Source organism: Plectropomus leopardus, unplaced genomic scaffold, assembly GCF_008729295.1.
Source record: "Plectropomus leopardus isolate mb unplaced genomic scaffold, YSFRI_Pleo_2.0 unplaced_scaffold30180, whole genome shotgun sequence".
NCBI lineage: Eukaryota > Metazoa > Chordata > Actinopteri > Perciformes > Serranidae > Plectropomus > Plectropomus leopardus.
The window spans coordinates 1-624 of NW_024632912.1; the positions used below are offsets into that span (position 1 = coordinate 1).

The 624-nt window shown below is 49.5% G+C and overlaps 1 pseudogene; it reads right to left on the minus strand.

The window, feature by feature from the left end:
• Positions 1 to 7: 7 nt before the first annotated feature.
• Positions 8 to 385, minus strand: LOC121938586 (annotated as a pseudogene).
• Positions 386 to 624: the final 239 nt, after the last annotated feature.

The following is a 624-nucleotide window of genomic DNA, read 5'->3' on the forward strand; positions in this document are numbered from 1 at the left end:
TACAACAACTGGTGTTTCAACAACAACTGATGGTTCAACAACAACTGGTGGTTCCACAACAACTGGCGGTTCAACAACAACTGGCGGCTCTACTACAACTGACGGTTCAACAACTGGCGGCTCTACAACAACTGGCGGTTCAACAACAACTGGCGGCTCTACAACAACTGGTAGCTCTACAACAACTGGCAGCTCTACAACAACTGGCGGTTCAACAACAACTGATGGCTCTACAACAACTGGCGGTTCAACAACAACTGGCAGCTCTACAACAACTGGCGGTTCAACAACAACTGGCGGCTCTACAACAACTGGCGGTTCTACAACAACTGGCGGCTCTACAACAACTGGCGGTTCAACAACAACTGGCGGCTCTACAACAACTGGCGGTTCTACAACAACTGGCGGTTCAACAACAACTGGCGGCTCTACAACAACTGGTGTTTCAACAACAACTGATGGTTCTACAACAACTGGTGGTTCCACAACAACTGGTGGTTCTACAACAACTGGCGGTTCAACAACAACTGGTGGCTCTACAACAACTGGCGGTTCAACAACAACTGGCGGCTCTACAACAACTGGCGGCTCTACAACAACTGGCGGTTCTACAACAACTGGTGG